Here is a 27,368-nt window from a genome sequence, read left to right as displayed (position 1 = left end):
TTCCATGATGACTACACATCTATATCTACCAAAGATAACAATCATATCAAGATCAGAAAGCATCGAGACTGACATAAGGTTAAAACCAAGGGATTCAACAAGCATCACTTTGTACATATGCCTATCCTTGAAAATAGCCACTTTGCCAAGTCCCAATACCTTGCTTTTACCTTTGTCAGCATATGTGATTTGCTTCAGAGGTGATGGAGTTAGTGGCATATTCATCAGTAAGCTTTTATCACCAGTCATGTGATGTGTGCAGCCACTATCAAGAACCCACTCAGTATTCTTGGGTTTGTCATCCTGCAGATGAATTAGTACAGCTTACCATCTCATATGCTTCAGTTTTGAAGAATATGATACTAATTTCATCAGATCAGTAATTTCATCATAACAGAAATGTATGGATGTCTGAAATATTTCTATTTCATCAATCATTAGCTTGCGTCCTATCAAGCATTTCCTCAGGTCTCCAGCACATTCTTCAGATGATGATTTTCATCTGGAGACCTGACCTGCAGAAGTGATTAGTTCGATTTCCTCACCACCCACATCTGAAGGGGTGGAAAAGCATTCATCATCGTGCGAGCACCATATGAGAAAGGTGGCATTGAAGCTAATGCACTTCTCTTAACAGTAGGGGAATTAAAGTACTCATATGAATATGCAGAGAACTGGTTTGAGGATTTATGAACATAATGATTTGAGGAGAACCGCTCATATTCATATTCCTTATAGTTTCCCTGCATGTTAGACGCATAAGCACGGGTACGAGCATAGTTTTGACCAGTTCAGGATTTTGATCCTCTTGAAGACTTTGGTCCTCCTGAGGAATTTGATCTGGGGTTCAGATTCTTCAGTGGTGGTGTCATGAGGACATTCACCTGAAGATTTTCAAGACAGCTTTTGGGAACCCAGATTTTCCTTAGAGGAGGGCCATTCCTGCAGTTAGTTCCAACATATCGAGCAAATACTTCACCAGATTGATTTTTGAACAGTTTATAGTTGGAATCAAATGACTCATCCGAGGAATAGGATAATTCACATGAAAAGCCAGTTAGATTAGATGGATCAAAAGGAGGCCCAGTAGCAGCAGCCCATGAGGTTTTGGGATACTGCTCAGGTTTCCAATATGATCCATCAGCATTTAATTTCCTCTCAAAGGCAATTCCTTCTTTCCTCGGGTTCCTGTTCAAGATCTGCTTTTTGAGAACATCACAAAGGGTTTGATGTCCTTTGAGGCTTTTGTACATGCCTGTCAAGTACAATTCCTTCAACCCTGCATTTTCATCAGTAACATTTGTGTTTTCCTCAAGTGAGGAAATAGACACAACAGGTGCAGTTGAAGAATTTGTAGCAATGGCAGCATTTGATGATTCTGGTGAGGAATTAGCAGTTTCGCGTTCAATGCATTCAAGACATGGAGGAATAAATTCAACTTGACTAGCGCTGATCTGTTGAGCTAGTAATGAATCATTTTCCATACGAAGGTCATCATGAGACATCCTCAGCTTCTCAAGATCAAGCTTCCTTTGAAGAAATTCATAGGAAAGCTTCTCATGATCAGTGAGGAGTGTATCATAACGATCTTGAAGATTATCAAATCTAGACTGAAGACTTTTCATGTCATCAGTGAGGATTTGGGTAAGGTTCATTTCATCATTCAACAGATCATCACTTTTGACTAGCAGTTTCTGAAGCTTTTCCAGAGCAGTTTGTTGTTTAGTGGCAATGATAGCAAGTTTACTGTAAGTTGGTTTCTTATAATCATTAGGTTCACAGTCACTTGAATCAGAGGAGGAGGCATTATTTGATACCTTTGAACCTTTTGCCATGAAGCAATAGGTTGGAGCGAAGTCATCAGCATAGTCATCAGTATGGATGGTGCAATCATTTTCTTCAAGATTGAAGATTGACTTGCTGACGAAAGTGGTTGCTAGGGCAAGACTAGCCTGTCCAGATTCTGAGTCTTCATCAGAACCCTCTTCTTCATCACATTCCTCTCATTCTGCCCCAGAGTCCATTTCCTTGCCAATAAGTGCACGAGCCTTTCTGAAACTAGTATTCTTGTGTGATGAGGGCTTTGAAGATGAGGATTTTGAAGATTTCTTCTTCTTCTTCTTCGAGTCATCAAAATTGTCATCCTTGTATTTCTTCTTCTTTGATTCCTTCCCCAACGGGGACAATCAGCAATGTAATGACCTGATTTCTTGCACTTGTGACAGGTTCGTTTCTTGTAGTCCTCAGATGAAGATTCTGATTTCCTCATGTCTCTTCTTGAAGATTTACCGAACTGACCACGTCGTGTAAATCTCTGGAATTTCCTCATGAGCATTGCAAGCTCCTGTCCAAATTCTTCAGGGTCACAAATGCTGTCATCTGTGTCTTCGTCTTCAGATGAGGAAATTGCTCTTGCCTTCAGTGCACGTGGTCTGGAATAGCTTGGTCCATATAGATCTCTCTTTTCTTCTAGCTGGAATTCATGAGTATTCAGCCTTTCTAATGTATCAGCTGGATCAAGCATCTTGTAATATGGTCTTTCTTGAATCATCAGAACTAAAGTATCAAATGAAGAATCCAAAGATCTCAGTAGTTTCTTCACAACTTCATGATCAGTGATGTCTCGAGCTCCCAGTGCTTGCAGTTCATTTGATATGTCAGTGAGGCGATCAAAGGTGTCTTGGCAGCTTTCATTGTCATGTCTCTTGAAGCGATTGAAGAGATTGTGAAGAATATCAACACGAGAGTCACGCTGGGTTGATACTCCTTCATTTACCTTGCACAGTCTCTCCCAGATCAGTGTTGCAGAGCCCAAAGCACTTACTCTTCCAAACTGGCCTGGGCTCAGATGGCCACAGATGATGTTCTTCGCTTGAGAATCGAGTTGCCTGAATTTCTTCACATCAGCCGCAGTGACACTGGCAGAGATAATGGGGACACCATTTTCCACAATATACGAGAGATCATTATCAATAGCTTGTAAATGCATTTGCATTTTGTTCTTCCAGAAGAGAAAGTTCTTTCCTTCGTAGGTAGGACATGCTGCAGTCACCTTAAACATGCCTGCAGTCGACATAACTAAAACTCTAGGTGGTTAAACCAAAATCACACAGAACAAGGGAGTACCTTGCTCTGATACCAATTGAAAGTGTGTTATATCGACTAGAGGGGTGAATAGGAGATTTTTAGAATTTCATCACTGAGGAAATTCCTCACTGATGACTAACTTACAGCGGAAACAGTAAAGGATCAGACGTGCAAACGTTCACACCAGCAGTATTTCAGAGTGAAGAATGTGAAAACAGATTGCACAGTAAGCACGCACGCAGAATACAGATGATAATTAACTATTGTGAAGAATTTGGGGTTGAGGAAATTCAGAGAAAGTCTTCAGCAAATTATTCAAACAGTCATAGTGAAATTCATCAACACACAATACAAGGAAAGTAAAGAGTTGAGGAATTAGAACCCGTTTCTCAGTGAAGACAGTTGTTGATGACCCAGTTCCAACTGCTGTGACAGTTGTACATCTGGTTTGGAGCGGCTTGGTATTGAAACCAAAGGACACCCAGTCCCGGGACACACAGTCCCTACCGTATTCTCCTTGAGCTAAGGACACACAGTCATCGCCCAACACTCGTGGTAAGTCTTCAGGGCAGACTTCCAAACCCTCACAAACTTGGTCACCCGGCGATCCACAATTGACTGCTGGATTGCCCTAGACCATGACGCCTAACCATCTGGAGGATGCACGGTCCTCAAAGGTAAAAGGCTTCAGTCCCACACAGGAACAACTTCTTTAGTGATGCTCAATCACTAGGTTTGGTTTGTGGTTTTGGTGTATGGGGTATTTCCTCACTGATGAATTACTCTCTAAATCTCTGAGGAATTTGGGTTGCACTTATGACAAGTGTCAGTTTCTAACGGAGCAGCCAACCAGCTAGTGGTTGTGGGGGGTGGCTATTTATAGCCTGGGAGCATCCCGACATGATTTGATACTAATGTCCTTAAATAATATGACCGTTGGAATGGATAAGACCAATGACTTGGCGTGGTTATCGAAACGGTCGGAACCCTCAACTGTGAGAGTCCTCATGTCACTCGTATTCCTCACTTGAGGCTTTTGGTAGGATTAGGCTTGGGTTGAGCATCATGAGGAAATTCATTCCATAGTGTAATTTCGACCCCCTTTAACAGTACGGTGTTCCTATTACTCAAATGCGAAGAAAGTAAAACAGAAAGTATAAATCTTCATGCTTCAAATTCTTCAGAATGATTTTCTTCAGGAACCACCGGAATTCTCAATACCATAATCTTCATGAGGAATATCAATTTCATCGCAGATTCCTCACGATTCATTTCTTCAGCTTCAGACCAATTTCTTCAACTGAAGACATATATTTTTAGGGGTCGATATTCTTCAAATATCTCAAACTCCTCAATGACTTATAGATCCTGTGTACACTCATAAACACATTAGATACTTAACCTATAAGTCTTCAAACCACCAAAATCACTAAGGGGCACTAGATGCACTTACATGAACGCTTCAAATTTGGTGCCCCTCCTCCTCGTACAGACAAATATCGCAAGACGCCATCCCTCAAAGACAGTGACTTATCTTCATCGGCAGAACCCGTCCATGCCAATCTTGCCCGTGATGAGGCTAAAGACATCACTTCCCCTCCTGCACCAATGACTCGCATCGTCACTGCACCAACTCAGCCTGCACCAACCTCCAACGACCCAGCTGCACCAACGTCTTCACGTCTTGGGGACGAGTAGTGCCCTATGGCTTCGTCCTTTTTGGTCATTTGATGACAAAGGGGGAGAAGCATTGGTTGATAGTATTCGAACGGGTATATGGGTTGGGTGTTGCTATTTTTTTCAAGTTTGTAACTCCCGTTCCAAACATTTGTCCTTTTGGGTTGTAAAACTTAAGTCCTGATGGACATCTGCGCATTCCTTACTTATCATATCTTTGGCGCTACTTCATTTAATATCATATGTGTTTGAAGCCATTCAGCACACGTCCATTCTTCATTATGCATTTCATTATCTTCATGATTATATTCAAATGCATAATGATTGGATTCCAAGATATAGGGGAAGATCTCCACTAACTACAACCTGCCATGTGCTTTTGCATTCAAAGAAAAATCTTCATAAGCACATTTTCACGGGGAGCTTCTATATCTTGCAACCATGGTCTCAAAGTATTTATCTTCACATATATTTATCCCCATTGAAATTTCAACCAGTTTGTCATCAATCACCAAAAGGGGGAAGATTGTAAGTGCATCTAGTGCCACCCTTTGTTGGTTTTGGAGTATTGAATACAAACGTGGTTGAGGGACTAATGTGTTTGTGAGAGTTCACAGGATAACACAAATAGGAGTCCCTGGAGATTCAGTTTAACCGTCGAAGGCGACCCCCAAAAATGTCTAAAGACATTGATGATGGGCAAAGCCATTAGTGGTGTGCGAAGATAATCGCTTGAAGATAATGAAACGGGAAGACAAAGTGTTTTATTGTTTTGTTTGTTCTTTCCTAAGTCATAGGAACCACTGTACTGTTAAGTGGCGTTGATGTGATCGAAGTCAGATGTTGATGTAATGCTCAACCCACAACTAGTCATGTCTTCGAGCAAAGACAATGAGAGGACATCTCTTCCAGAGTTGGTTGAGTCAGCATTACTTGCAGCCCAAGTAATGTTGCCCTTTGTTTATTTGAAATCCGACTGTTGGAACACATGTAGGATGGCCATTGACCCGGGGTCATTTTGGTCATATCAAGTACGGTTGCATGTTGGCTATAAATAGCCCACCCCTCCACCATAAGCTAGTAGCTTCTCATATTTGATACAGCTATTGTTGTTTTGGAGCAACCCACCTCGAAGACATTGAGAGAGAGAACTATCGTGCAAGCATAAACCCAAACACCTAGAGCCAGAGTGTTTGAGCATTACTGAAGTCATTCTATTATGAGAGAATTGAAGACTTGTTACACTTGAAGACTATGATCTTCTAAACGGTTCGGCATCATGGTCTAGTGCATCCAAGAGTTATTGTGGATTGTCGTGTGACCATAGTCTAGATGAATCCAAGAGTCATTGTGGATTGACGGGTGACCAAGTGTGTATGGTTTTCGGAAGTCTCCACTGAAGACTTACCTGACTGATTGGGCGTGGCCTGAGAGACTTCAGCTCAAGGGGATCAAGGTGAAGACGAGGTCTGAGCCTCCCCAACCAAACGTACAACTGTCACAGCAACTGGAACTGGTCCAAAAAATCATGTGTCTTCGTCAAGCTACTAGTTCTATCATTTACTCTCTTACTTCCTGTACTTGAAGACATTGCTTGATCATCTCACCCCGAAGACATTCTCCAAACACATTCCCAACTGTTGTTTATCTTCACACTACCTAAGTTTATCGTTGATCTATCTTAGTGTGCATGATGACTATGCTTTGTATGATTGAATGTTTTCATAGTATTGCGTGCTTCAGTTAGATCCTTGATACGTATCCATAACTGATCCTATATCGCTTCTGCTTAACTTTGAATACATTTATCATTTTGAAGATTTTCATAAAAATCGCCTATTCACCCCCCCCCCCTAGTCGATAACTAGCACTTTTACCGAGGTTCTGGACCTTCGATGGAGGTAAAACCCTGTGTCATGCTCTTTTTGTATTAATGTTGTAGCGATTATAGAGTTCATCTACCTCGAGATCATGACATTGTGGGCTAAACCCTCGAGGTTATGATGTTGTGTATAGGCATCTTCTACGGGCTAAACCCCACGATTTATATAGGCACCGGGGTATCTAGGTTTACATGAATGTCGGTTACCATCTACAGATTACATGACGAACGAATCATCATTTCCCTGGAGTTCACGCCAACCCTTTGATAGAGTTTGGAGTATCCACGCTTCGTCATAAGGCCTCTGAAGTCCTTCTGCGTGATGGGCCCCCATCCGGCCTGTGACGCACAAGATGTGAACCTATCCTTATTTTGGCACGAATGCCTCGACAAGGATAAAAGTGCATCTCATCGTTTTTGCAAGAATGGATATCATTACAGGTACATGTACAGAAGAGAAGTATATATGGAATTGGCTTACACTCGCCACAAGCTACAACAAGATCACGTCAATACAACAACATATTCAATCACCATGTAGAAGAGCAAGGTCCGAATACGTACGAAAACAAACGATAAAAGAACGACGTACATCCTTGCTATCCCGGGCTGACGGCTTGGAACCCATCCTAGATCAATGAAGAAGAAGAAGAGGAAACTCCAAATAGAACAATAATCGTGCTCACATCAAAGTATCACTTTACCTGTACCTGCAACTGTTGTTGTAGTAATCTGTGAGCCACATGGACTCGGCAATCTCATTTCCAAAGGTATCAAGACTAGCAAAGCTTAATGCGTGAGGTATGGTTAAGTGGTGAGGCTGAAGCGAGCACTAAGCATTTATTTGAGTGGCTAGCTTACGAGTACAAGAATAAGAGGGGGTGATCTACGCATAAACGGGCGTGACCTAATTATGATCTCGAAGTGATCCTCAACACCTACTTACGTCAAACATAACCCCACTATGTCCTCTTCCAGATGCAGGACTCACGAGAAGAGACAGTCACGGTTATGCACACAGTTGGAATATTTTAATTAAGTTTACATCAAATTATCTAGAACCGGATGTTAAACAAAGTTTCCAAGTTACCACATAACCGCGGGCATGGCTCTTAGAAAGATTTAACCCTGCACGTGTGCTCCAACTAGTCCATCACAAACTACCATAAGCTGCGTCGGAAACCTCGACCGCAGGAACACCCATGATCTCATCGGCTTCCTAGTGGAATACCTCAACCTTGAGATAGCCCAAAGTATCCTCGGAATTTCTCGCACAATATGTTCGATAAGCGTAAAACAAATCCAGCAAGGCCACCCGACGTGTCGACGATCCCAATAGGAGCCGCATATCTTGTTTTCAGGATACGACGGAGAAGCTACGCGTACGGGTGCCTCATAGAAATCACCCAAGTTGCCCTGGGTTAGCCCCGCAAAGTGATTTGTTTAGGACCAGTACCATCAGCACTAACCTCTCTATATTATGTTGAATTACTCCTCGGGTTCATGATGCCCTATGTCTTAATAACAATGTTCAGTATTATTATGTTGGAAAAAAATAGTACCAATGTTGGGCCTTGCCAGAAGATTTTTGTCCAAAAATGGAAGTCAAGAGGGTCCCCATAACAACCCCAAGCATGTTAGGAGCGTTCAATATGGAACTTAACACCGGTAGCCGAAACTAAGGCAGCAAAAGCGGAACAAAACACCCAGCCAAAATGCCAAGCCTTCGCCTTTTACCAAGTATATAGGTGCATTAAATTAAATAGCAATAATATGATGATAAAACAAGGAACCCATGTTTTCACATGGAAGCAACTGCACCTGCAACTACCAACGCTATAAGAAGGCTGAGCGAGCGGTAACATAGCCAAACAGTGATTTGTTGGGTTGTGGAAAGGTTAGAGGCTTTTCCTGGCAATGTTGGGAGGCTGACATTTAAGTGGTAGGCAGCGAGACATAGCGATAGAAACGAGACAAGCTAGCATGGCAATGATAGTAATGATATCTAGGGAAATGATCATCTTGCATGTGATCCTGCTTGGAACAAGAACCAATCCATGAAGCACAGGAACCAACGAAGCCGAACGAATCCTCACACTCCAACACGCTTGCCGAGCTCTAGCGAGAAGAAGCAATCCAAAAACAACAATCAACACACAATAAACACCACGACATATGCATGACATGATGCACAACATATATGATGCATGTCCATTTATTTATGCATGACATGACAAAGCACAAAAAATTATTGCTACACATTAAAGGAAGCTCAATACGCAACTCGTTGCATATTGACGAAACTCTATATTTGAATTATTTAGTTCACTCACGTTTAGGTACACGACAATGTTAAATGTTTTTAATCATGGCAAGAGGTGAAGCATAAATAAACTACACTATCTAGACATTTTAAATGAGGTCGGAAACAACATATAGCATTTTCGAAATGACCCCACATGTTAATTTCGAAATTGGTCCAGGTCTGAACTAAACATATTTTATATTTATTGAACAGCAAAGTAAAGTGGACCATGTGATTTTACATTTCATTCTAGTCGATTTACATATGCACATGACCTAAAACGAAGCTACGATTTAAAAAATATGTTCGTCACAAGATAATATGCATGAATGCAAAATGTATACAAATGACAGCCACAAGCATGTTAGAATGGATGCAATAAGATATTGTGGAACTACACAAGTTCTAGGCAAGTTTAAATGAGGCCGGAACAATGAATAATAATTCCAGAAAATCACCATATGCAAATTAGGATTTGGTACTGTTCTGCCTATGCACAATTTTAAAGTTGTCAAACGGCAAAATAAATGTCGTCATGTTATTCTACGCATTTTTCTGATCATGTTACATATGTGAAACATTTTAATCGGAGCTACGGCTAATTAATTATGAAACAAATCATTTTAATATGACATTTATGCAATTTTAAATGAAAGCAGCATGTTAAATATTTCTAAGATGGTTGAAAGTTGGATATTATGAAACTACACAATATTCTAAGCATTTTTATGTATAAAGCTTTTAAATCCGATGCACGATTAATTTGCTATGAATTAAATCATTTTAACATGGCATCTATGCAAATTTAATTAAAGGGTCTTTTACATCTCGGACCCTAACTCGAACCCACTACTCAGATTTTCCCATAATTTCAAAGCATGCTCAAATTTTCCCCTCTCTCGTCACGCCCCCTTATAGAAATGCCCTTTTGTGTCGTTGTCGTCCGGTCAACGGGCTTTGACCATGTGGTGAACAATAAATTCAAAAAAACTGCAAACAAATTCAAACAAATCTAAAATTTTATGGGATCGAATATACTCATGTGCGCAAGGTGCGTGCAAATTTGCGTGCTATTTGGGCATTCCATGAGCTTGTACCAGAGGAAAAAATTAAAATTATACGTCTATAAACAGTAAATTCGACAAAAATAGCAAGAAAAATTAAAAATAATCTGATTTTTATTGGCGTCCAAGATCCTTGAGTGCAAAAGGTGCATGCAAATTTTTGTTGTGTTTGGACGTTGTAGGAGCTCGTGAAGAAAAAACAAAATTTGGCTCAACAAAAACTTTGAAAAATGCACTATTTTGGTTTTTTTGCTAGGGCTCCTTGCATGTCATTTGATAACAAATATTTGCACGCACATTGCGCGCCGAAGCATCTTGGATGCTAATTTTTTTAGAGTTTTTGATTATTATTTTTTGCTATTTTTTCAAGTTTAATCTTCATATGCATACAATTTTAAATTGTTTCCTTTGATGCGAGCTTCTCGAATGTCCCGAGTATCTTTGCACGCACCTTCTGCATCCCGAGTATCTTTGATCCCTCAAAATTTCACATTGTTTTGAAGTATTTTGCTTTTTTTTAATTTACCGTTCATCGAGTTACTGTTCACCAAGTCGGTCAATGTCCATTGATCAGAAGGTAACGGCACAGAAGGGGGTTTCTATAAGGGAACTTGACGACACAGGGGCAAATTTGAGCATAACTAAAAATTAGGGGCAAATCTGAGTAGGTTGTTCGAGTTCGGGACAGAAATGCAAATGGCCCTTAATTAAACAGCAAGTTCAAACATTTTTCATATGTGTGAGAGTGAGAAATTGTGAAACTACACAAAAATCTAAACATTTTACATATCTATGGTTTTTGCACATGATGCACGGTTTATTAGATATGAGCATTTTAAAATGATGCACTAATCTGTAATTAGCAAATTCCTGAATAATTGGAAAATCGGAGAACGTGGAAAATATGATTACGGTCCAAATCTCCTGGACTGGGCTGAAATATCCGCATGCAGATGATAGATATAAGCCGCGAGGGTGAGGGATGGCTGTGAGAAGTGCTCCCCGTGGGCCAACAACAACTCGGCCGGCTCGGTGAAGGGTTGAAGGGGTGAAGCGGGCCACCTCGATGCGGGGCTGGGCCGAGAAGATGGGCGAGGCCGCAACTGGGCCCGAGGCGCGGCTGGGCCACCGGCTGGCGGATCTGGTGTGGGATGGTCTGGCGGTTGCTGGGCCGGCTTCACACGGCGGCCCACGTTGTTAGGCGAGCGCGCGAGGCGATCCCGGCTAGTGGTCAATGCGGGGCGATTGGGAACGATGTTGCGGCTCGTGCGGGTCGGGGCGACTCCGCTCGACAGCGAGGTACGGCCGCACGGCCTGCAGTAGCACAGACGAAGGTGGGTTGGGGACGGCGCTCGCGATAGATCCGGTGAGGGGAGGGCAGGATCCAGCGGGGCTTGCTTCCTCGAGGCCGGCGTACATGGCGGCTGCAACACAAGATAAAGAACGAGGTGAGAGAGAGCACAACCAGGAAAGGAGAGAGGTCGGGGCGGCGGGAGCTGGTCGCTGGCGGCCGGCGAGGCATGGAGTGGCAGAGGCGACAGGACAAGTGGGGTGCAATTGCACACAGAAGCGCTCGGGAGCAAAGGTACTCGGGGAGGCGGTATCAAACGAATCGGGCCTGTGCGGGCCCGGGATAGGCTTCTACAGGCCTGCGGCTGGAGGTGGGAGACTGGACGAGGTGGCGGCTCGGGCTGATCTGACGTGGATTTCGATGGGGGGATGGGCTAGGGTTTCAAAAATGGGAGGTTGCGGGTCCTTATATAGGGAAAGGTGGCTAGGTTTAGTGGTTTTAGTCCATTTTCGGACCGTTGGATCGCGATCCAACAGCTTCGTTTGGAGGGTTAGCCTAGGTGGTCTAAGTTGGATTGTGTAGAGGTGGTGGGTTGACATGAGAGAGAAGTTTGTGGCCCGACATGGAGTTTATAAAACCAAAAATTGTTCCACAAATAAACCGATGACGGTGCCGTTACGGTCAACCGTTCGCGTAACAAACGGACTCCGATTGCGATGAAATTTGGCATGCAGCCTACCTACACTATATTAAGACCGCACGCCAACTTTAAACCCAATCCGAGAATTGTTCATACATACTTTTAAAAACAGTAATTTTAAAGATGTCGCGGTTGCGTGCGTGTATGGTTGGTCTCGAAACGGTCAACGACAAAAAGGAGAGGACCGGCAACTAATAACGGATGCCAGTTTTGAAAAATGGCGGCAACCATGTGCCGATGCAATGCGGATGATGTGCATGATGCGATGTTGAATGCGACAACCAAATAAATCACACGGCGACAATGGAATAAAAAGGGAATCTACTGGAGCGTCGGTTCCGGGCTGTTATAACTCTCGTACACTAACAAGAGATCTCGCCCCGAGATCTAAGAATGAAAAGGGAAGAGGAAGAGAAAGAGCAATAGGTAAAACTTAATCGCTTCTTTGACAAACGAGTGAAACAAGCAAAACTTGGAAATAGCAAAAGGATGAAGAATGGCATCAGGAACAAGCAAGAATTCAAAAGATATTTCGGCAGCACTTCGGTAGGAAATAGAGGCAAAATTAAATAAGATGGAAAGATCTTGAAAAGATTTCACAACACTTCGATTAAATGGACAAGCAAGGGAATAACAAGATCTTGATAAAACTAGATAATGACTGAAAGAGAGCAACATCACAAAGGCTCGAGAACAAAAGAAAATAAAGTAGATCATTGAGAATAAAATAATGGAGAAGAAAATGACATATACTACCACAATTGAATTTTGTAAGCATCCCTACAAGGAAGGATTGAACGGAGTTGTTGGAAAATCAACGACGAAACGAAGATGATTGTAGTGGACTTATGAAAACTATCTCAAATAATGAGGTGACAATCGGCCACCAACGGAAACATAGATTGCTTGGGAGCAACAAGATATGCAAAACTTCTTACACCAATGGGATGCATTGAGAACTTGGATCAACAATAATCACCATAATAGCAACAATCTTTAGGAAAGGCTTTAGGTGAAATCCAATCCAATATAACTTCAATGGAAGAAAGATGGGTTGAAAATGTCCCATGATCAAAGAATTGGTGGGTTCAAATATCTCATACTTGAAACAAGTTCTCTTCAAGACTCCTCATGAATCAAGAATGCTATAACACCACCTCAAAGGATAAAGGAGAAAGAATTGGCCTTGAAAATTCAAGATAAAGAATAATTGGTGTACTCCACAAGAATCTCGAACAACCCATTGAGAATGAATTAAATTCTTCAGCGATCCACCATGAAGAATCTCTTGGACAACACCGGCATGAAAGCATGATAGAAAAAAATTGAAGGTTGAAAGAATAAGATTATGACCTTGCAAAGATTTAGATGGAACTTCGCAAAGAGATACTTGAGAAAACTTGAAACTCCGGGAAAAAAAGATGAAGCACTTAGAAACGAGAATTTATATCATGAAAAACTTCAGGAAAGAAGGATTGAAAACATTTTGATAAAACAAGAATAAGAATTATGTTATGCTTATCCTTCACCAAGTTAAATTGATGACAAGCAACGGATTTAGCATACCACTTATTCTTCTTGATAAAATTGAGGAGAGATATGAGCACAAACTTGAAGAAGTACTGGAAGAAGCACCGGTAAGAATTTGGAAAGAAAGATGATAAACCAAATGAATTGAGCTACATGAGGACAAAAAGAGCATGATTCGATTAGAGAATGCTTGAACAAGCCACCGTTAAGAATTGCAAATGAATGGGAATACCCTGAATGAATGAAGATACATGAGAATGAAGAGATCATGATCCACCTGAAGAATTTAGAACATATGGGGATATTAGAAATAAACGGAATACATGAGAACAAATAGATCTTGAGCCACCTAACAGAAAACTTTGAGAACACACTAGAACAATTGATATGAACGAAGAGACAACAATTGAGAAGAATTTAAGAATGAAAGCTAAAAGCTGAGAACGAAGAAATCTTATGAAATGATGGCCTTTGGAGGATCGAGAAATGAAAACAACTCTAAAATGCACTGGATAAATATGGAAGGGATTACTCATGATCGAAAACAATTTGAGGGAGAGCACGAAGATGAGATGACAATCTTCAAAAGAATGGACCAAGATTGAAGAGAAACACTTCTTCGGTCTTCCAAGCTGAGAACGACGATGAGAACACCACCATAAATTACTGAGACACTCCGGGACAATGAATAAGAAATGATTGAGCCAATGACGAGAAATAAATTTGGAACAATCTTGAAGAAGGAATATGACTGATGGAATTCATACTTACGTCACACTTGAAAATGATTAGAGATCTCCGGAAAAGAATAGAAAAGCCAGCTAAGATCCTGGGAGAACCTGTGGGTTATGGGCCCACTAGAAGAGAACACCATTGAAAAAGATTACTTAGAAAGACAGATTTCATCGGTACAAATGAAGAACTTGATGAGATGAGAGCCTTGAAATAATTCAAAGGATTGAATGAAAACACGAACCTTCTCAGACATCTTCAGCACACAGGATAGAATAGAGAGGGATGAATATATAAGAGAGGATTTAATAAGAATTTCCAACATGGAAATCATTAAAGGGTGAAAAGTATATGGTGAACACCAATAGCTTGAAATTAATTCGCTGGAGGAAGACAAAAATGAGAATGAGGAATGATGAATGATGAACTTAGCACCTGGGCATCTTCACAGTGAATCACCGGATACAAACGAAAGAAGCGGAAGCATAACTAAAAATAAGGGCACTTGGACGAGAATTAATAGCTAAAGAAAAAGGGTGGGGGGAGGGCAAAAACAAAAGACAACTTGGGACAGATGGGACGAACTCCGGAAAGAAATGAGGGATTGATCTTGCAAATATTGGGGAGACTAAATTATCTTGAAGAGAATCACTCCGGTTGGGAAAGGATTGACATGACAGCTCCGGTTTAAAAGAATTGATAAGACAACTTGAGATCAAAAGAATTAATTAGCACTCCCATATAAATATGAGAACACCACTTAGAGAATATATTAAATCACCACTTCACATCGAAACAACTCGAATTACCATGCTCCAACAAAACAAAGGATGAGGCTTACGAAACGAGCCAGAAACAAATATATGACAGAGATTTCATCCGATATTTTCATGGTAAGGTTCGCACAGGCTCGACCGTACATTGGATTTTCATATTGAAATGATGCTCGAATATGCTCCCTAGGCGTAGCGAAATACAAGGCTTCATGGAGCATATGTGATGACATATATCGAGACTGTCCTCTGTAAGAAAGACCATGAACAAACGAATCCACTAGATATCAAACCTCAACCTCACATCATGCATCTGTTGGAAGATAATCCTAGGTAACTACTTGAATTCCCACCTAAGAACTTCTGAAATTTTTGGTTAAGCAATTTGGTCCAACAGATACAAGGAGTAAAATCCATCACTCAACTCCTAGCAATAATACTACCCGTCCAATGTATCACATCCGTCAACACATAACCAGAGATCTCAGAAACTCGTCTACCTCAGACCCTCGTAATCACAGTGATACCAATTTTGGCAGTACATCTAGACGCTCCCCGTCAGTACTAGGGAATGTCAGACTCCTCTCACCACTACTAGTATTGAAGCAATTTTGAACATCCTCCGTCCAGAGATACTAAGGAAATTGAACGACGGTGAGTGTGATAAGAATCCCGTGGAGCTCAACTCCTCGAGAACAGGAGGCACCAAAAACAAAGTCCTGGTCAGAACGACATCATAGAGGTTCCAAAATACCCGCGTGATCCTAAAAAAATTGAGTGAGAAGAGGCGTATAATTAAAATTACTAATAAGTCATAAACCTCACCACAGCACGGAAGAGGGGTAAAAGAATCCTACCCTTCGATATATAACCAGACTCGAAGTAGTTTTTCACTAGACTCGACTTGGCCAAGTTCGATCAATCAAGGGGGCTCCTAGGTCAGTACTGCTCTGATACAAACTTGTAATGCCCAAGATGCGAACCTATCCTTATTTTCGTACGAGGGCCTCGACACGGATAAAAGCGCATCTCGTCATTTTTGCAAGAATGGATATCGTTACAAGTACATGTATGGAATACATGAGTATATGGAATTGGCTTACACTCGCCACAAGCAACAACAATATCACATGAATACAACAACATATTCAATCACCATGTAGAAGAGCAGGGTCCGACTACGGACGAAAACAAACGATAAAAGAATGGCGTCCATCATTGCTATCCAAAGCAGTCGACCTGAAACCCACCCAAGTTCGATCAAGAAGAACAACAAGAAACTCCAAATAGAACAATCATCGTGCTCGCGTCAAAGTATTGCTTTATATGTACATGCAACTGTTGTTGTAGTAATATGTGAGCCACAGGGACTCAACAATCTCATTTCCAAAGGTATCAAGACTAGCAAAGCTTAATGGGTGAGGTATGGTTACGTGGTCAGGCTGCATCAAGCACTAAGCATTTATTTGAGTGGCTAGCTTACGAGTACACGAATAAGAGGGGGTCATCTACACATAAACATATGTGAACTAATTATGATCTCAAAATGACCCTGAACACCTACTTACGTCAAACATAACCTCAACGTGTCCTCTTACAGATGCAGAACTCACGAGAATAGACTGTCACGGTTATGCACACAGTTGGCATATTTTAATTAACTTTACTTCAAATTATCTAGAACCGGATGTTAAACAAAGTTTCCAAGTTACCACATAACTGCGGGCATGCTCTCAGAAAGATTTAACCCTACATGTGTGCTCCAACTAGTCCATCACAAACTACCATAAGTTGCATCGGTAACCTCGACCGCAGGAACACCCGTGATCTCCTCGGCTTCCTAGTGGAATAACTCAACCTCAAGATAGCCCAAAGTATCCTCGGAATTCCTCGCACAAGATGTTCGATAAGGGTAAAACAAATCCAGCAAGGACGCCCGACGTGTCGACGATCCCGATAGGAGTCGCATATCTCATTCTGAGGATACGACGGATAAGCTACGCGTACCGGTGCCTCATAGAAATCACCCAAGTTTCCATGGGTTAGCCCCGCACAGTGCTCTCTTTAGGACCAGCACCATCAGCACAGGCCCTCCCTGTATTATGTTGAATTACTCCTCGGGTTCATGACGTCCTATGTCTTAATAAAAATGGAAGTCAAGGGGGTCCCCATAACAACCCAAAGCATGTTAGAAGCGCTCAATATGGAACTTAACACCAGTAGCAGAAACTAAGGCAGCAAAAGCGGAAGAAAACACCCAGCCAAAAGGCCAAGCCTTCTGCCTTTTACCGGGTATATAGGTGCACTAATTAAATAGCAATAATATGGTGATATAACAACGAACCAATGTTTTCACATGGAAGCAACTGCACCTGCAACTAGCAGTGCTAGAAGAAGGTTGAGCGATCGGTAACATAGCCAAACAGTGGTTTGCTGGGTTGTGGAAAGGTTAGAGGCTTTTCATGGCAATGTTGGGGGCTGACATTTAAGTGATAGGCAGCGAGACATAGCGATGGAAACGAGAAAAGCTAGCATGGCAATGATAAAAATGGTATCTAGGGAAATGATCATCGTGCATGTAATCCTGCTTGGAAGAAGAAGGAATCCATGAAGTAGACGAACTAACGAATCCGGATGAATCCTCACACTCCGATATGCTTATGGAGCTCTATCGAGAAGAAGCAATCTGGAAACAACAATCAACACACAATAAACCCCACAACATATGCATAACATGATGCACAACACATATGATGCATGTCCATTTATTTATGCACGACAAGACAAAGCACAACAATTTATTGCTACACATTAAAGGAAGCTCAATACACAACTCGTTGCATATTGACGAAACTCATATTTGAAATATTTAGTTCACTCCTGTTTAGGTACACGACAATGGTATATGTTGTTAATCATGGCAAGCGGTGAAGCATAAATAAACTACACTATCTAGTCATTTTAAATGAGGTCGGTAACAACATATAGCATTTATGAAACGACCCCACATGTTAATTTCGAAATTGGTCTAGATCTGAACTAAACATGTTTTATATTTATTGAACGGCAAAGTATAGTGGACCATATGATTCTCCACGTCATTTAGTCGATTTACATATACAGATCGCCTAAAACGGAGCTACGGTTTAAAAGATATGTTCATGACAAGATAATATGCATGAATGCAAAATGTATGCAAATGACACCCACAAGCATGTTAGAATGGAGGCAGCAGGGTATTATGGAACTACACGAATTCTAGGCAAGTTCAAATAAGGACGGAACAACGAATAATAATTCTGGAAAATCATCATATGCAAATTAAGATTCGGTACTATTCTTCCTATACACAATTTTAGAGTTGTTAAAAAGCAAAATAAATGCCGCCATGTTATTCCACTCATTTGTCTCGTCAAATTACATGTATGGAACATTTTAATCAAAGCTATGGTTAATTAATTATGAAACAAATCATTTTAACATGACATTTATGCATTTTAAGTGAAAACAACAAGTTAAATATTGCTAAGATGGTTGAAACTTGTATATTGTGAAACTACACAAATTTCTTAGCATTTTTCATGTATAATGTTTTTAAATCAGATGCACGGTTAATTTGTTATTAATTAAATCATTTTAACATGGCATCTAAGCAAATTTAATTAAACAGCAAGTTTAAACATTTTTAACAAGTGTGAGGGTGAGAAATTGTGAAACTACACGAAAATCTAAACATTTTACATATCTATGGTTTTTGCACATGATGCATGATTTATTAGATATGAGCATTTTAAAATGATGAAATAATATGTAATTAGCAAATTCCTGAATAATTGGAAAATCGCAGAACGTGGAAACAAAACAATTACGGGCCAAATCTCCTCGACGCGGCTGAAACATCCGCATGCACATGATAGATATAAGTCGCGCGGACGAGGGATGGCTCTGGGAAGTGCTCACCATGGGCCAACAACAGCTGGGCCAGCTCGGTGAAGGGTTGAAGGGGTGAAGCGGGCCACCTCGGTCGAGGCAATGGACGACGCCCCGGTTGGGCCCGAGGCGCGGATGGGCCAGCAGCTCGCAGATGGGTCGGCGGTTGCTGAGTCGGCTTGAGTCGATGGCCCACGCGGTTGGGCGAGCGTGCGAGGCCAGCCGGGCTGGCGGTCAACGCTAGGCGATCGGGAAAGACGATGTGGCTCATGCGGATCGGGGCGACTCTGCTCGACAGTGAGGCACGACGGTGCTACGGTGCGACGGAGGCAGGGCCTGCAACAGAGCCGACGAAGGTAGGTTGGGGATGACGCTGGCGGCAGATCCACTGAGGGGAGGGCCGGATCCGGCGGGGCTGGCTTCCTCGAGGCCGACAGACATGGCGGCTGCAACTGAGGAAGAAAGGACGAGGTGAGAGAGAGAGCGGGAAGGAAAGGAGAGAGGTTTGGACGGTGGTATGTGGTCGCCGGCGGCGGCTCCGGCGGCAGGCGAGGCATGGAGCGGCAGAGGCGGCACGGCACGCGGAGTGCAGCTTCGCACGGGAGCACTCGGGGGTAGAGGTGCTCGGGGAGCCGGTGTCCGGCAATTCGGGCCCGGGCGGGCCCCAGATGGACTTCTACGGGCATGTGGCTTGAGGTGGGAGACTCGCTCCAGTGGCAGCTGGGGCTGATCTAGCGCGGATTTCGATGGGGTGGACTAGGGTTTCAAAAATGGCACGCTAGGGGCCCTTATATAGGGAAAGGGCGCTAGGTTTAGTGGTTTTAGTCCGTTTTCGGACCGTTGGATCGCGATCCGACGACTTCGATCGGAGAGTTACGCTAGGTGGGCTAAGCTGGGATGTGTAGAGGTGGTGGGCTGAGATAAGAGGGAAGTTTGTGGCCCGGTAGGAGTTTATAAAACCAAAAAAGGTTTGACAAATAAACCGATGACAGTGCCGCTACGATCGACCGTTCGGGTATCAAACGGACTCTGATTGCGATTAAATTTGGCAGACGGCCGAACGTTGAGGCGGTGAAGATGATGCAAACTGAGGAAACAAAATGCCTCGGGCCCCTATGTGGCGCGCCAAATGTCGATGTCTAGGAACCAAACATTAGAATGTGTCCAAACAACCCTTTGTGAGTTTGACCGGGGACTGAACACGCTACGTTTCCTAGGACATCTACCGCCGACAAGGAAAATAACACAAAGTAGAGGACATTAGAGTTTCCCAAGTTTGGGCCACCGTCGAGGTGTAATACCCTACTCCTGTTGTTGTGTTCTAGAGGAACAAGCTACAATGTATGTGGTTGATGTGGAATGAGTCGATCCCCTATCTAGGTTGTGGTAGCTCCCTATTTATACTAGTTATGGTCCTCCCCTTACTGCCACAAGGGGTTGCCGCATAGACGATATAAACAAAGAGGGAAGGGTTGTCCGTACCAACCCGATGTGACCGAGCTTGGTGTCCATGCCCATCTCAAGTAGGTAGCAATTGGACGCCCTTGTAGGCAAAATTGACAAAAATGACCTCTGGAGCGAAATAATTCATGAAGTGAACCCGAACACAGAAAAAATCACCCGGCTGACCCTTTCGTGTGGCGCCCAACACCTAGGCACCACACTACACTGTGTGATGCCTAAGACGTCGGTGCCACACGCCCGGCCACCTGGCACAGCTGGCCCCACCCCCCAGGCAGTGCGACGCCTAAGCCTCAGGCGTCGCACCTTGTAAAGTGTGGCACCGAAGGCTTAGGCGCCACACTGCGACTTATCCAGCCACGGCCCAGCCCCCTCCCCCACCCCCTCCTCATTCCCCTCCCATTCGTTTTTCAAACCAGCGGCTGGCTCTTCTCCTCATCTGAATCCCCTCTTCTAAATGCTTCGGATCTGATGATTTCTTCCGTGGATTGATCCCCCAAACTTGTCTACGAGGTAAACTCTTCTGTTTCCCATCTATCTATCCAGATAGTATTGCTTATTTTCCAGATTTGTGTTAGTTAGGTTGAGAGTCATATTTTGATTGGATTTGAAATGTAGATGAGGAGTTAGTCCTATTTTATTAATCCTAGATGAGTAGTTCTGTTCTATGACTATTCCTATGAGTAGATGGCGTGGTTTTTATGAGGATATGAGTAATATGAGTTTTTTTTAAGATGAGTAGATTCATATGAGTATTTTTTAGTAATATGTACATGAGTGGATTAGTAGATCAGTGGATAGGTAGATGAGTGGATTAGTAGATGAGTAGATTCATATGAGTATTTTTTTTAAGATGAGTATATTCATAAGTTTATTTTTTGTGATATGCATGATGGTGTGGCTTTTGAATGATGCCTATGACGTTGAACACCGGGCCTATTTGATGTCGGAGAAGGAAATGCTAAGTAGATCATATGTTAAAAATCATGTATTTATTTAATAAGATGAAACTGTAATGATATCACTCCTATCTGTTTGCAGGAGCTTATGCCCTTGAAGATTCGGTCTCACGGTGCATCAACTGTAATGCAGTACGATGAGCGGTACACACCATATATCGAGATGACATGACTCCTTCCATTCATTCAGCTTGTGAGTCGGTAAACGCCCAACCTGAACGCTACGGCAATCACTGCACTTATTGATCGGTGGAGGCCGGAGACCCATAGTTTTCACCTCCGGACCGGAGAGATGACAGTGACTCTTCAAGATGTTTCCATGATCACCGGACTTCCGATCGAGGGGAAGCCTCTTTGTATGAGCACTGATTCTGAGGGATGGCGGCACCAAATGGATGCCCTTATTGGTATGTCACCTCCAGAGCCGGAGGTAGAAGATGGAGGGAAGAAAGATAGAGTCCCGGGTGGCGCTTCTTTCACTTGGATTGCCGCCAACTTTGCTCATTGTCCTGAGGACACAAATGACGAGGTGATCCAGACTTATGCTCGCGTGTACATGTGGTATGTGATCTCTAGGACTATATTCGCTGACGGCACTGGCAAGAATGCTCCATGGATGTGGCTGAAGGCATTGACTGTTTTCGACAACAAGTTCAGTTGGGGCTCGGCCGCACTGGCCTACTTGTACCGGCAGGTAATAAATTGTTAATAGTAAGTTCAGTTTTATACTTTTCTGCTAAACTGATCCATATTTGTTGTTACTTGTAGTTGGACGATGCTTGTCGCAGGTCCACAAAGGACGGCGGAGTTGGTGGTTGTATGCTCTTACTTTCGGTATGGAGCTGGGAACGCCTTCCTGTTGGACGCCCTAAAGCCGCAACGTGGAAGACCTGGGATGACCACCGCAACCCTGTACGGCTTCCTACCTGGGCTTACAAGTGGGACGTGGTATCGGAGGTGGCGAGCGATGTGAATCTATTGTACAAGCAATACAGCAACGAGATGGATTCGCTTACCACCGAGCAAGTAAACATCTCAGAGTTGACTCCCAGCTTTTGCTGTGAGGAAAATGAATTGTGCCTTTTATGTTGTGCTGTAGGTGGAATGGCAGCCATATGGTGTCGGGCCAAGCTTTGGTGATGCACACACGTTCCAGCTCAATCCAATATGCATGCAGGAAAAACATCTTTGGCTAATGCGTTGTCCACTTATATGCAATTGGGCGGTTGAGTTTCATCTCCCTCATCGTGTGATGCATCAATTTGGGTTGTTTCAGCCACAGCCTCCGGAGTGGGTGGACACCGACACACAGCTTCACAGGTAACAAAGCATGCACAATAAAGAACTATGTTTGAGTTTCGTGTTGAGCGAGCTAATGATGAGTTTTGTAAAAAGCGGGTTGGATAGGAGGAGGCAGCAAAAGATCAAGGATTGGGACAAGCATCATAAGAACTATGTCATCATGTTCGAGCAAACTGTGCGGGCAGCTACGAGTACGCAAGGAACCCAGCCCCGCGAGCATTGTCCGCTTGCGTTCAACAACTACGTAAGATGGTTTCAGGAGAGTAATCGCATCGAGATTTGTCCGTCGGCTTACGAGGAGGACATATTGGAAGAACCCACTGAGTACGATGCACTTGCCCATGGTGAATACAGCAGGCTAATTCGCGAAGGGTACCAAACTTATTTCGCCCATGTCCTGAACTGTGTGGTAAGTGTGCTCCTCTATGTTAAGTATGAACGCTAGTACACATATGCACTTGCCTTACATGTCATTTTCTTGTGATCATAGCGCAAAGAGGTCAAGAAACAAGCTGATGAAGCCGAAGCTATTCTAGACAAGACACCTGGAGGGAAAAAGGGAGAATCTGCACTTCGACTTTTCATAAAGGTGTTGTGTCATTATTCAGATTTTGCCGACAAATGCAACATACATACCTTATATATGTCATTTATCTTTCAATCTAACAGAAACAGGGCAAGAAATTGCGGCGCCTATCCAACATTTTAGGTTGACGTGACCCTGAATATGTTTCACCTTCGAGATCCGGTTCATCCCAAAGAAATACTATAGACGATTCAACTTCTTTGGGAGCTCGTATGGATGATGGTGACATTACCTCGGCAGCTCATTTAGAGGATGATGTTGACACTCCATAGGTATGGCATAGCCATCATACATTGTGCACTTTCAACCTTCATACGTATGACGATATCGTTTTCGCATCATAGGTTGAGGACGAAATGACATTGAAGGCTTTCCAACACTCCGCTTACATGATGAAGCCTAAGAAGGAATTTAAGCGGTACTCACCGGATGATTATGCGCACAAAGGAAAGAACACGGTCGCCGGGGGCTCTCGTCTATCAAGGATGAGAAGTATGGACGATGAGGATGACAATGACGATGAGTTGGATGAACCGGAGCCTCTTGTGAGAAGAAAGAAGCTAGCTTCTAAGAGGGGACGAGGCCCCAAGATGTGAACCGGAGCCATTTGCACTTGTGGATGTTGTGAACCATTTGCACTTGTGGGTGTTGCACTTGTGGGTGTTGTGAACCGTTTGCACTATTTGTGGGTGTTGTGAACCATTTGCACTATTTGTGTTTTAATGCTATGAATTGTGTCTATATGAGTGTCTTAAGTTGTGTGAATTGATGTGTAGAAGTGGTGTGAATGTCCATATGAAATTATGTGAATCAATGTGCAGAACTTGTTGAGTAGGAACTTGTTGGCTTGTACTTGCTTGACTAGGACCTTGTTGGCTTGAACTTGCTTGGCTATGACCATGTTGGCTAGGACTTGTTGGCTTGACCTTGAATCATTGTTTTTGAACTTCTTCTTTGGCTTCCCACACCTTCTTGTGTTGTGCCCTGTTACACCGCACTCTCCACAATGTGATCTCTCAGTAGGCTCTTGGAATTGGTTGTTCCCCATTTCTCTGCCACCACCATGGCCCCATCCATCCATGTCTCCTCTAAAACGCTTTGTCTTTCGGCTTTCCCGTTTCACAACCTTCCACTCCGGGTCGGGCCATAGTTGTACTCCATGATACTCCGGCCATTGTGATTGGTCAAAGTATGGTTCAAATCTAGGAGCCCATGTATGCTTCGTGGTCATGATCGAGAACTCGGACTCCCTCACGGTTAGTGGATGGTTGACGTCCACATTCCTAGTGCGAGCTGTCGTGTACAAATGCGACCATGCGAGATGAAGCAACCTTGGCCTCCCACAAGAGCAATCACACAACGATAAAGATACCTTGAACGCCTTGTTTCCGTGTTGCTAGCCATCGTTTGTCATTCCTCCGGGCTCATTCACTTGGTATGTCCAATCCTCGTTGTTGTACAACGTAGCCGTTTGGGAGTCAGCCTTCCGTGATTGAAATACCATCCATTTGTCAACCTTTGGTGGGAACTGGTACATGTACTTTTTCTTGTTCTCTCCCGCAATCTGATCATCCGTTTCTTGCGAGTACTTTAGAAAGTATGCTCTCAACTTGTCGAATGTGTATTGAACTATTGCCATCACCGGCAACGCACGGACACCCTTCAGCACCCGGTTGAAGCATTCTGCCATGTTACTTGTCATTTGGCCATATCTTCGGCCATCTTCATCATAAGCTCGTGCCCACTTGGGCCGAAGTTGAATGTGCCTGTTGAGAAACTCAAGCCCACTTGCATCAAGTTTTTTTTTGCAAGCAAAGCATTGTACAATCTTGCAAATCGTTTGTCTGAAAATGCTTGACAACAATCTTGAAGATCATCCGCCAACTCCTTGCTACCACATGCCCGGTAGGAGTTTGCACAGAAATGCCTCATGCACCATCGATGATGCAAAGGAGCATGGCCGGGAATGACAATGTCAATCGCGTTAAGTATGCCTTGATGGCGATCCGATATGACACAGATTTACCTTTCAAACGGTAATACTTTGGTTCTCAAAATATGCAAGAACCATTCCCAGTTAACATTGTTCTCTGCATCAACCAAAGAAAAAGCCAAAGGCATCAACCGGTTATTGGCATCACTTGCTATTGCAACCAACAAAGTGCCCTTGAATTGTCCGGTCAAAAACGTGCCATCGATGGAGATGACCGGCCGACAGTGCTGAAAAGCCCTCACACATTGCTCAAATGCCCAAAATGCACGGCCAAATACACGGACCCTCTTTACATTGTGAATCCTTGTTTTCTCCCCATACGGCTCGACCACATGAACCATGCCCGGCTTAGTGGCGGCAATAGCTCCCAACAACCTAGGTAGTCGGTTGTATGCTTGCTCCCAATCACCATACAACATCTTGAATGCGACTTGCTTCGCTTTCCATGCCTTCCCGTATTTCACCTCGTAGTGAAAGAGGGCTTTCACAAGGTCTTGTACGCTTTTTATGCTCATTGTAGGAAGAGAGGAGATGGAGTTGGAAAGCCTATAAGCGGTGAACTCGGAGGTGAGTTGTCTATGGCTTTGCGACGAAAGCTTGCCATCAACCCTCTTGCCTCGACACGTGTGAGGAATACAACTGATAATGTTCCATCTTGGACCTCCTTTCCATGGTCTTGCACGGACAATCCAAGGACACCCTGAATCCTCACATGCAACCGTGTAACGCAGCTTCATGTTTGAATGAACAACTTTGTGTGGCCTATAATGCGTAACAGAATATTCATCCAACCACATCTTCAGTTCAAGAAATGTTTGGAACTTTGACCCCGGCAAAATAATATTCTTCCCATGTTTGTCCCGGTGAGGTGGCCTAACTCCAAACAATATGCCTTCGCCTCCGTCAACCACGGCTTCATCCGCAAGGCTAAGATCCTCGAACAATGGTGTCCGGTAATCCCGTCCTAATACCTTCGTGAAAGCTTCAGCCTCCTTTGCCGTGAACCCTTCATCATCAACTTCTTCATCGGGACCCTCATCGTCCGATTCGGATGCAGAGCCACGTGAGTACGGAATAGAATGGTCCATTGTCTCTTGCAAATTATATTTGTCCAAATCACCAAGGTTGTTGTCATGAAGAACAGTACCATCATTCTCATCATCATCGTGCTCATCATTATCCTCTAGCAATGGTTCATGTTGGATACAAGATTGTTGTGCTGAAAGAGGTTCAATGTTGGCCTCTTCGTTGATGCGTGGAGGACTAGCTTCAACAATCGGAGAGGCAACCCGGTTCAAATCCAACTGCAAGTTAGGAACATTTGTTTTGATGGCAAATAACTCTAGAGCCTTGTCTAGTGATTCGGCCACCGTATCCTTGTATGCAAGCCAACGTTGCTCGGAGTTGACACGCATGGTCTTCCAACGAATGTGCATTCCGAATCCCACATTATGCCTACCATCAAACTCAACTACATCACTAGGGTCCATCCAATTCAAATCCTTTCGGACTTGTTCCAACAATTTAGCATAGCTAGGACAGAAATCGAACACCATGTCAAGCTCATCCGGGTCTGGATCAATATTGCCTTTTAAAAAGGCATCCTTGTCCACGTGATGCACATAAACACATGTTCTTCCCATCCCTAAACAACACAACATACAGTATTTTCTATAAGCAATCATCCAAATACTACAATATCTACTTAATAAAAATAAACCCTATTCCTAACTTCCAAACATCTATAACCCTAACCCTATCCTAACCCTAACACAACCATAATGCAAACATCCAAACAACCCTAATCCTAACCCTAGCCTAACCCTAAAACAACCATAATGCAAACATCCAAAAAAACCTAATCCTAACCCCATCATACCCCTTATCCTAACATACAAACAAATACAACAATATCATATAGATCCCACATTTCATGAAAAACTAGGGTTTCCTCAAATTTGCAACAAAATGACCAAAAGAGATTTTTGTTTGGATGAGAAGGAGGGGATCGGGGGGGATTACCTTAGGGGAGGGATTGGACAACAAATGTCCGGTCCAAACCTTCAGATCTGCTGATTTGCAGAGGGATTTGACGA

General features: G+C 43.1%; 2 pseudogenes; one reads left to right on the top strand and one right to left on the bottom strand.

The window, feature by feature from the left end:
* Positions 1-1,727: 1,727 nt before the first annotated feature.
* On the bottom strand, positions 1,728-2,551 carry LOC123431416 (annotated as a pseudogene).
* A 16,859-nt stretch (positions 2,552-19,410) lies between these two features.
* Positions 19,411-22,100, top strand: LOC123426502 (annotated as a pseudogene).
* Positions 22,101-27,368: the final 5,268 nt, after the last annotated feature.

Source organism: Hordeum vulgare, chromosome 2H (assembly GCF_904849725.1).
Source record: "Hordeum vulgare subsp. vulgare chromosome 2H, MorexV3_pseudomolecules_assembly, whole genome shotgun sequence".
Classification (NCBI taxonomy): Eukaryota; Viridiplantae; Streptophyta; class Magnoliopsida; order Poales; family Poaceae; genus Hordeum; species Hordeum vulgare.
The sequence above is the reverse complement of the archived record's forward strand: the minus strand, read 5'-3'. Positions and strand labels throughout refer to the sequence as shown.